We start from the raw sequence: 9,658 nt of genomic DNA on the forward strand, positions 1-9,658 counted from the left end.
TTGCATTGTGGTCTATGGAGTGACCTGAAGTGTGCATATGAAGCAGACTCGCTCCCTCGGTCCAAATCGAGGGGTCGAGGGACTATCCATTTAAACTTCCCTCGTTCACTTCACGAAGTGGAACACAATTAAAAATGGCAGCAGGGATTCCCCCGAGAGAAGTGTTTAGGGAAGTTTGCGAGTGCGTGTCTAAAAGTGGAGTAGAACGCAGCCCTGATTATTTAAGTTAGGCTTTGAACTCCATTGCTACTGAAATGTCTCTTGTTTTCTAAAGCCATGCTCCAGGTGAGGCTTGAACTCATTACCTCAGCATTGCTCTGCTGCGTGCTGCCTTATAAGAACCGCACGCTGACCGATTGCACCACTGGAGATGCTGATTCAAATGCATATTATCAAACACAATGGTCTTTAGTTAGACTGCTATTAAAAGCTACACCGCGACCTTTCTTCTAAGTGATAACAGGAATCTAATTTTCAACTGATCGTTTATCTTAGGCTTTAACTCCATGGCTACTGAACCGTCTCTCGCTTTCTAAAACCTTGCTCCAGGTGAGGCTCGAACTCACAACCTCGGCATTGCTCTGCTGCGTACTGTCTTATAAATAAAGCGCTGACCAATTGCGCCACTGGAGCAGGTGACACAAATAAATATTACGAATTTGTTTGGTGCAGCATTCTATGTGTATATAGGTATGCTTGGGCTGTTATAATTTTTTTTTTAAATCATGTGTTTGTAGAGTTGTTTGGGGTGGGGATAAACGAAACGCGATCTACGATGATGTCACAATCGTGTTGCATTGTGTTCTATGGAGTGACCTGAAGTGTGCATGTGAAGCAGACTCCCTCCCTCGGTCCAAATCGAGGGGTCGAGGTTCTATCTATATAAACTTCCCTCGTTCACTTCACGATGTGGAACACAATTAAAAATGGCAGCAGGGATTCCCCCGAGGGAAGTGCTTAGGGAAGTTTGCAAGTGCATATCTAAAAGTGGAGTGGAACGCAGCCCTGATAATTTAAGTTAGGCTTTGAACTCCATTGCTACTGAAATGTCTCTTGTTTTCTAAAGCCATGCTCCAGGTGAGGCTTGAACTCATTACCTCAGCATTGCTCTGCTGCGTACTGCCTTATAAGAACCACACACTGACCGATTGCACCACTGGAGATGCTGACCAACTGCACCACTGGAGATGCTGACCAACTGCACCACTAGAGCTGTTGACTCAAATGCATATTATCAAACACTTTGGTCTTTAGTTAGACTGATATTAAAAGCTACACCGCGACCTTTCTTCTAAGTGATAACAGGAATCTAATTTTCAACTGATCGTTTATCTTAGGCTTTGAAATCCAAGGCTACTGAAACGTTTCTCGCTTTCTAAAACCTTGCTCCAGGTGAGGCTCGAACTCACAACCTCGGCATTGCTCTGCTGCGTACTGCCATATAAGTACCACGCGCTGACCGGTTGCGCCACTGGAGCGGTTGATTGAAAAGCATATTACCAAATGCCATGTGAGAAAGCCAAACCAGATTGGTCAATTTTAAGGCCAGACCACTAAGGCTGAATACACAAGCAAGTCCCACTTCATGGAAGATTAGCAAACAAGCTACCTAATGTTAGCACCTCAGTTGAAGATGGGCATTCAATAGAAGGCTGGTTTTCCATTAACAGGAATCTAATTTTCATCTGATCATTTATGTTAGGCTTTGAACTCCATTGCTACTGAAATGTCTCTCGCTTTCTAAAACCTTGCTCCAGGTGAGGTTCGAACTCACAACCTCGGCATTGCTCTGCTGCGTACTGCCTTAAAAGTACCGCGCGCTGACCGGTTGCACCTCTGGAGCGGCTGATTGCAAAGCATATTACCAAATGCCATGTGAGAAAGCCAAACCAGATTGGTCAATTTTAAGGCCAGACCACTAAGGCTGAATACACAAGCAAGTCCCACTTCATGGAAGATTAGCAAACAAGCTACCTAATGTTAGCACCTCAGTTGAAGATGGGCATTCAATAGTAGGCTGGTTTTCCATTAGACTGACCTTTCACAACACCCCATTAAATTTTTCTAACTGATTACGGACATCTGATTTTCAACCAATCTTTAATGTTAAGCCATGACCTCCTGTGCTACTGAAATGTCACTCAATTTCTAAAAACTAAACCTAGGTGAGGCTCAAACACACAACCTCTGCATTTCTCTGCTGCGCACAACCTTATAAGAACCGCACGCTGACCGATTGCACCACTGGAGCTGTTGACTGAAATGCATATTACCAAACACTATGGTCTTTAGTTAGACTGGTTTTAAAAACTACACCGTGACCTTTCTTCTAAGTAATAACAGGAATCTAATTTTCAACTGATCGTTTATCTTAGGCTTTGAACTCCATGGCTACTGAACCGTCTCTCGCTTTCTAAAACCTTGCTCCATGTGAGGCTCGAACTCACAACCTCGGCATTGCTCTGCTGCGTATTGTCTTATAAGCACCGCGCACTGACCAATTGCACCACTGGAGCAGGTGACACCAAAAAATATTACTAATTTGTGTGGTGCAGCATTCTATGTATATATAGGTATGCTTGGGCTGTTATAATTGTTTCTGGTAACACTTTATTTCGATACTCCACTTTAGACATTCTATTAACAGCAAGTAACTTTGCAACTACATGTCAACTAGCAGTTAGTAGAGTATTAGTAGACTGTCTGCTTAATATCTTCTAACACTTTCTTTGTCCACTTATTCTACTAACCCTAAACCTACCCTAACAGTCTACTCTGAGAGTTAGTAGACATGTAGTTGCAAATTAATGAGAATTAGTTGACATGTAGTTACAAAGTTACTTATAATTAATACAATGTCTAAAGTGGACTATCGAAATAAAGTGTAACCGAATGTTTATCTATCTCCAGCCAGGTGTGACCCTGGATCACAGAACCTAACAAACCAAAAGTTATTTTTGGGGTGGGGATAAACGAAACGCGATCTGCGATGACGTCACAATCATGATGCATTGTGGTCTATGGAGTGACCTGAAGTGTGCATATGAAGCAGATTCGCTCCCTCGGTCCAAATCGAGGGGTCGAGGGACTATACATTTAAACTTCACTCGTTCACTTCACGAAGTGGAACACAATTAAAAATGGCAGCAGGGATTCCCCCAAGAGAAGTGTTTAGGGAAGTTTGCGAGTGCGTGTGTAAAAGTGGAGTAGTACGCAGCCCTGATAATTTAAGTTAGCCTTTGAACTCCATTGCTACTGAAATGTCTCTCGTTTTCTAAAGCCATGCGCCAGGTGAGTATTGAACTCATTACCTCAGCATTGATCTGCAGCGTACTGCCTTATAAGAACCGCACGCTGATCGATTGCACCACTGGAGCTGGTGACCAACTGCACCACTAGAGCTGTTGACTCAAATGCATATTATCAAACACAATGGTCTTTAGTTAGACTGATATTAAAAGCTACACTGCGACCTTTCTTCTAAGTGATAACAGGAATCTAATTTTCAACTGATCGTTTATCTTAGGCTTTGAAATCCAAGGCTACTGAACCGTCTCTCGTTTTCTAAAGCCATGCTCCAGGTGAGGCTTGAACTCATTACCTCAGCATTGCTCTGCTGCATACTGCCTTATAAGAACCGCACGCTGACCGATTGCACCACTGGAGCTGCTGACCAGCTGCACCACTAGACCTGTTGACTCAAATGCATATTATCAAACACAATGGTCTTTAGTTAGACTGATATTAAAAGCTACACTGCGACCTTTCTTCTAAGTGATAACAGGAATCTAATTTTCAACTGATCGTTTATCTTAGGCTTTGAAATCCAAGGCTACTGAAACGTTTCTCGCTTTCTAAAACCTTGCTCCAGGTGAGGCTCGAACTCACAACCTCGGCATTGCTCTGCTGCGTACTGTCTTAAAAATACAGCGCGCTGACCAATTGCGCCACTGGAGCAGGTGACATAAACGAGTATTACGAATTTGTTTGGTGCAGCATTCTATGTGTATATAGGTATGCTTGGGCTGTTATAATTTTTTTTTTTTTAATCATGTATTATAGAGTTGTATGGGGTGGGGATAAACGAAACGCGATCTGCGATGACGTCACAATCATGATGCATTGTGGTCTATGGAGTGACCCGAAGTGTGCATATGAAGCAGACTCGCTCCCTCGGTCCAAATCGATGGGTCGAGGGACTATCCATTTAAACTTACCTCGTTCACTTCACCAAGTGGAACACAATTAAAAATGGCAGCAGGGATTCCCCTGAGAGAAGTGTTTAGGGAAGTTTGCGAGTGCGTATCTAAAAGTGGAGTGGAACGCAGCCCTGATAATTTAAGTTAGGCTTTGAACTCCATTCTTCACGAAGTGGAACACAATTAAAAATGGCAGCAGGGATTCCCCCGAGAGAAGTGTTTAGGGAAGTTTGCGAGTACGTGTCTAAAAGTGGAGTGGAACGCAGCCCTGATAATTTAAGTTGGGCTTTGAACTCCATTGCTAGTTAAATGTCTCTCGTTTTCTAAAACCATGCCCCAGGTCAGGCTTGAACTCATTACCTCAGCATTGTTCTGCTGCATACTGCCTTATAAGAACCAGGAGCTGACTGATTGCGCCACTGGAGCTGCTATCCGTTTGCACCACTGGAGCTGTTGACTCAAATGCATATTACCAAACACTATGCTCTTTAGTTAGACTGATTTTAAAATCTACACCATGACTTTTCTTCTAAGTGATAAGCGGAATCTAATTTTCAACTGATCGTTTATCTTAGGCTTTGAACTCCATTGCTACTGAAATGTCTCTCGTTTTCAAAATCCATGCTCCAGGTGAGGCTTGAACTCATGACCTCAGCATTGCTCTGCTGCGTACTGCCTTATAAGAACCGCGCGCTGACCAACTGCACCACTAGAGCTGTTGACTCAAATGCATATTACCAAACACTATGGTCTTTAGTTAGACAGATATTAAACGCTACACCGCGACCTTTCTTCTATGTGATAACAGGAATCTAATTTTCATCTGATCATTTATGTTAGGCTTTGAACTCCATTGCTACTTAAATGTCTCTCACTTTCTAAAAACGTAATGTAGGTGAGGCTCAAACACACAAACTTGGCATTTCTCTGCTGCGTACAGCCTTATAAGAACCGCGCACTATCCGATTGCATCACTGGAGCTGTTGACTCAAAGGCATATTACCAAACACTATGCTCTTTAGTTAGACTGGTTTTAAAAACTACACCGTGACCTTTCTTCTAAGTAATAACAGGAATCTAATTTCGAACTGATCGTTTATTTTACGCTTTGGACTCCATTGCTACTGAAATATGTCTCAGTTTCTAAAACCTTGCTCCAAGTGAAGCTCTAACTCACAACCTCTGCATTACTCTGCTGCGTACTGCTTTAAAAGTACCGCGCGATGACTGATTGCACCACTGAGCAGTTGACCAACGTAAATATTACCAAACACTTTGGTCTTTAGTTGGACTAATTTTAAAAACAAACCCAAGACTTTTATTCTAAGTGATAACAGGAACCATATTTTCAACATTTTGCCAAACACCATGGTCTTTAGTCACACTGATCTTTCAAATTAATCCATGAACTTCCCTCTAACTGATTTTCAGCTGATCGTTTATGTTAGGTTTTAAACTCCTGTGCTACTGAAATGTCTCTTGCTTTCTTAAACCTTGCTCCAGCTAAGGATCAAACTCAGAAGCTCGGCATTGTTCTGCTGCGTACTGTCTTACAAGTACCGAGCTGACCTATTGCGCCACTGGAGCTGTTGACTCAAATGCATATTACCAAACACTATGCTCTGTAGTTAGACTGATTTTAAAAACTGCACCATGACTTTTCTTCTAAGTGATAAGAGGAATCTAATTTTCAACTGATCGTTTATCTTAGGTTTTGAACTCCATGGCTACTGAAATGTCTCTCGCTTTCTAAAACCTTGCTTCAGGTGAGGCTCGAACTCACAACCTCGGCATTGCTCTGTTGCGTACTGTCTTATAAGTACCGCACACTGACCATTTGCGCCACTGGAGCAGGAGACACAAATCAGCATTACGAATTTGTTTGGTGCAGCATTCTATGTGTATATAGGTATGCTTGGGCTGTTATTCTTTTTTTTTTAAATCATGTATTATAGAGTTGTTTGGGGTGGGGATAAATGAAACGCGATCTGCGATGACGTCACAATCGCGTTGCATTGTGGTCTATGGAGTGACCTGAAGTGTGCATGTGAAGCAGACTCGCTCCCTCGGTCCAAATCGAGGGGTCGAGGGTCTATCCATATAAAGGCATATTACCAAATGCCATGTGAGAAAGACAAACCAGATTGGTCAATTTTAAGGCCAGACCACTAAGGCTGAATACACAAGCAAGTCTCACTTCTTGGATGATTAGCAAACAAGCTACCTAATGTTAGCACCTCAACTGAAGACGGGCGTTCAATAGTAGGCTGGTTTTCCATTAGACTGACCTTTCACAACACCCCATGAACTTTTTTCTAACTGATTACGGACATCTGATTTTCAACCAATCTTTAATGTTAAGCCATGACCTCCTGTGCTACTGAAATGTCACTCAATTTCTAAAAACTTAATCTAGGTGAGGCTCAAACACACAACCTCGGCATTTCTCTGCTGCATACAGCCTTATAAGAACCGCGTGCTGACCAAATGCACCACTGGAGCTGTTGACTAAAACGCATATTACCAAACACTATGGTCTTTAGTTAGACTGGTTTTAAAAACTACACCGTGACCTTTCTTCTATGTAATAACAGGAATCTAATTTTGAACTGATCGTTTATGTTACGCTTTGGACTCCATTTCTACTGAAATGTCTCTCACTTTCTAAAACCTTGCTCCAGGTGAGGCTCAAACTCACAACCTCGGCATTGCTCTGCTGCGTACTGCTTTAAAAGTACTGCATGCTGACCAATTGCGCCACTGGAGCAGGTGACACAAATAAATATTACGAATTTGTTTGGTGCAGCATTCTATGTGTATATAGGTATGCTTGGGCTGTTATAATTTTTTTTTAAATCATGTGTTTGTAGAGTTGTTTGGGGTGGGGATAAACGAAACGCGATCTGCGATGACGTCACAATCGTGTTGCATTGTGGTCTATGTAATTTAAGTTAGGTTTTGAACTCCATTGCTTCTGCAATGTCTCTCGTTTTCTAAAACAATGCTCCAGGTGAGGCTTGAACTCATAACCTCGGCATTGTTCTGCTGCGTACTGCCTTATAAGAACTGCACGCTGACCGATTGCGCCACTGGAGCTGTCGATGAAAATATATATTACCACACACCTTGGTCTTTAGTTAGACTGATTTTAAAAACTACACCGTGACCTTTCTTCTAAGTGTTAACAGGAATCTAATTTTCAACTGATCATTTACATTAGGCTTTGAACTCTATTGCTACTGAAATGTCTCTCTCTTTCTAAAACCATGCTCCAGATGTGTCATGAGGACATGAGAATTTTAAGCAGGGGGAGAGTGTAACCCTGGGTAAACTTGGGTTAATTAAGCCTTTACATTATTTCTAGTGTGATTAATCCCTGTGTATTTTGATTGTAAACGTTCACGTTTAAGTTCGTTACTGTGTTTATTTTTAAGAGTATTCACCTATATTTATAACCTTCAGTATGCAAATATGGGTAAGCAAAAGAATTCGTTCTGATTGGCTTGTAAATGTAATGGTCGAACCCCTTAACTGGTTGGTGCATTCTGATTGGTTGGTTAAGATTCTTTTTAATGACGAGTTCACACTGCACGATTTTCAAAGTCGTCGGGTCACCGTGGTTTTCACACTGCACGACTATCTGAGGTAGCAGTCAGTCGCTGCTGTGTTCACATTGCACGATGGATCGGCGACAGGAGGTTACACACTGCATGACTTTACAATAGGAAGAATTGCCGACAACTCTGTCTGGTCCGCAAACTACGTTTCACAACAAAACACACGCGAGAAGTGATAAGGAAATAACGCGAGAACCCGCGTGCGTCAGACCGGAGTTCTCGAGCAAGACTGGAATTATAATATATATATAGCCCGCATACTGTCTGTGAGCTGATTTCCAGCTACAAGGAGAAAAAGAAAAACAGATTATGCAGGAGGGAGATGCAAGGAACAGGGATTGGGTGTTCTGCAAAGAGAGTTGGAGGTAAATAATTTTGCAGTAACTGTTATGCTGATGTTGTGGCTGGTCAAGCAAATGTTTGTGCTTGTTTCTGTATGATATAATTGTTCATATATATATATTAAAATACTGATATTCTGGTCTATAACTCCTCCCCGAACTTCCCTCTGCCCTGTATCTTGGTCTCTCATTGGCTGTAGGTCATCGCCGATGTAGTTTTCAGTCAGAAATCATTGCACACAGCGTGATTGTGAATCGCCGACAGCTCCAGATATTTACCATGCCAAATATTTTGCGGGCGTCGGCGACGTGTCGGCGATTCCCTCAGATCGCGTCTTTGATAATTCACACTGCGTGATTGTCACTCGCGTGAACGAGCACCGATTTGCCTCCGATTTCGGGCATTTGTCAGCGATTTCGCAAAACCTGTCGGCGAGTGAAAAATCGGGCTAAAATCGTGCAGTGTGAACTCGGCATAAGGGAAGAACCGTTGAATAACAGAAAAAGAGAGAGAGAGAGAAGACTCGAGTTTTGTTTGATCCGCGATTGTTACAGTGTCTTAAACTTGCTATTTTGTTATAAAGTAGGTGTTTTCAGCAAGAATTCATCTGTCACTGTTTTGACAGCATTTCTGGTGTAGTTCGCTGTCTAATTTGAGTATTTCAAGCAAGTTTTATAGAATAAGTGTCTCACACGCGGCATTGTTTACATTCGGACGGGAAGCCGGTTGTTACAAGTGTCTGTGTACTGATCGTCGAGAGAGACGGTGAGCGTGTTAAGGACATCGCTGAACGACAGACTACAAGAGCGCTGATCGTCGTGTGTTACAAGTTTCTCCGACATCGATAGAGAAGTGTCGCAACCCCAGATAGCGCTCTGATTTCCAGAGAGAATTGAGATTTCCTCTGGCATTGCTGGATACAGCGCATCGAGGGAGAGTTCACGATCGCCATCGGAGCAAGAGGGCTTGAGCGAAGTGATCTTCACGCTCGACCGCTTGTCATTCACTTGCATTGAGGTACTCTGCATTGTTTTATTTTGCTCGGTTATGCCGAGTTCACACTGCACGATTTTCAAACTCGTCGGATCGCCGTTGTTTTCACACTGCGTGACTATCTGGGGTAGCATTCAGTCAAGCAAATGTTTGTGCTTGTTTCTGTATGATATAATTGTTCATATATCTATTAAAATACTGATATTCTGGTCTATAACTCCTCCCCGAACTTCCCTCTGCCCTGTATCTTGGTCTCTCATTGGCTGTAGGTCATCTCCGATGTAATTTTCAGTCAGAACTCATTTCACACAGCGTGATTGAGAGTTTGATAGTGATAGTCTCTCTAATTTTGAATGTTTTCTGAGTGGTGGTGCTAGTGAAAGAATCCGTTTTAATTGCATTTTCACAAGCTGAACAAATCCTGCATGGGAAGAAGCCAGACACAGCATGATTGTGAATCGCCGACAGCTCCAGATATTTTGCATGCCAAATATTTTGCGGGCGTCG

General features: G+C 42.5%; 2 non-coding genes across 2 annotated transcripts; both read right to left on the reverse strand.

Annotated features, from left to right (window-relative positions):
* Positions 1-1,384: 1,384 nt before the first annotated feature.
* trnai-uau (transfer RNA isoleucine (anticodon UAU)) lies at positions 1,385-1,478 on the reverse strand. The gene is made up of 2 exons: positions 1,441-1,478; positions 1,385-1,420 (listed from the first exon to the last, which is right to left on the reverse strand). It is a non-coding gene; the product is annotated as a tRNA-Ile (tRNA).
* Positions 1,479-3,863: 2,385 nt separating this feature from the next.
* On the reverse strand, positions 3,864-3,957 carry trnak-uuu (transfer RNA lysine (anticodon UUU)). The gene is made up of 2 exons: positions 3,920-3,957; positions 3,864-3,899 (listed from the first exon to the last, which is right to left on the reverse strand). It is a non-coding gene; the product is annotated as a tRNA-Lys (tRNA).
* Positions 3,958-9,658: the final 5,701 nt, after the last annotated feature.

Source organism: Sinocyclocheilus rhinocerous, unplaced genomic scaffold (genome assembly GCF_001515625.1).
Source record: "Sinocyclocheilus rhinocerous isolate Xijiao unplaced genomic scaffold, SAMN03320098_v1.1 scaffold1618, whole genome shotgun sequence".
In the NCBI taxonomy this organism is placed as follows: Eukaryota; Metazoa; Chordata; class Actinopteri; order Cypriniformes; family Cyprinidae; genus Sinocyclocheilus; species Sinocyclocheilus rhinocerous.